Raw genomic sequence first — 1672 nt, forward strand, 5'->3', positions numbered from 1 at the left:
ACTGTTTCCATACGAGGTACATAAACTTCTAATTAATCGACTCCATACCTCTATGAGTCTCGTTTTTTGCTACTAATAAGGCCTTATGCATCAGCTTGGTCTTATGGATTCACTAGTTTTAGCTCATTTTGGCAGCCCAACTAAGCTCCATTAGTGGTCTTCTTAGTCGACTTGATCTCATGCATCCATTACAACATTTCTTCAATTCTTCCTTTTAAAAACCTCATTGTATGAATTTGGATCAGAATTTTATGTCATAGTCATCTTTACTCTGACATCTTCCATTTCATTACCCGAGTCATAATCACTCATCAGGAGGCTGTCTGGTTCGTCGTTTCGAGTGTTAGCTTCATTAACCTGATTCATCTTGCAAATTTGGACAAGTCTATAAGTGTCACCAGAAACAGGGTTATTAATTAACAGGGAGATTTGTCTTTTTATTGTCTAAACGTTACTGTTTCGATACGTTTCCATAAGAAGAGGACTGACACGGTGTCTCCTTGATAGTTTCCGAAAGGAGAGGACGTTCCGGTATTATAGGATTATATTATAAATTTCGGGAAAGAACTTCCATCAAGCAGCTAAAATAAGAACCTAGATACTTGGTGAGGGTCATATAACCCAAGGGCTTGACCCACACAATGGGATTGGCGGTAATGAGAACCGTGTCAATGAGAGAGGGAACGATTAGGGCGTAGGCTATTCCGATCATCAGCAACACAATTGGATTTTGGAAGCAATATGATGCCTATGCAAACCCAAGGAGCTATGGAAACCTACGATAGGAATGTTGGAGGAGGCATGGAGCATAGCCATGGACATTCGAAAGACTTACGAATGTTGAACTTGCTGCTAAAAGGGAAAAAAGGTTATGCTTAAACTGCGATGCCAAGTTTGTAGGGGGCAATTGTTACCCTAACGGGTCCTATAAATAGCCTAATGGGAAAATAAGATGAAGAAGAGGACCAGGAAGGAAGGAAGGAAGGAAGGAAGAACAGTCCGATACATAGAGATGTAAAAGAGTTGAGCCGAATCGAGATTCACAACGATCCATGCTCGTTTAAAGCTACTAAAGCTCGAGCTCGAGCTTGTAGAACATATATGAACCTTGGAATCGGCTCGTTAAGGCTCATTAAGGCTCGTTTCTCCGTAAAGCTCGCTAAAGGTCGGGATCGACTCGTTATTTTTTCATATTCTATTAATATATAAGTAATAAATAAAATATATAAAAATAAAAACAAATTATAAAAAAACTTGTTTAAGCTCACAAAATAAAACGAGCTCTTAAGTGTAGGCTCAAGATGAGGCTTGTTTGTTAAATGAGATTTATTCTAGGCTCGAGCTCAGGTTCGGGCTTGTTATGGCTCGACTCATTTTGAGTTTCTAACAATCCAATCCCAAGTAGCTCGCCAGTAGGTCGACTCATTTATAACATCCTTAGATACAAGCTAGGATCATGCTCACTTGGATGCAAAGGAAGTCAAATTAAACTTGGATATATTGTAAACGCCCCTATACACTATGAAAATACGTGAAAACATGGGCGGTCTCGAAGTGGTGATACTAATTGACAACGGGGCGACTCATAACTTCATGTCACAACGCTTGGTGATATGTTAAAGGCTATTAGTGTCAGGTAACAATGTAAGGATATGGTTGGTAATGGAATGGT

This window comes from Lactuca sativa, chromosome 6 (genome assembly GCF_002870075.4).
Source record: "Lactuca sativa cultivar Salinas chromosome 6, Lsat_Salinas_v11, whole genome shotgun sequence".
Classification (NCBI taxonomy): Eukaryota; Viridiplantae; Streptophyta; class Magnoliopsida; order Asterales; family Asteraceae; genus Lactuca; species Lactuca sativa.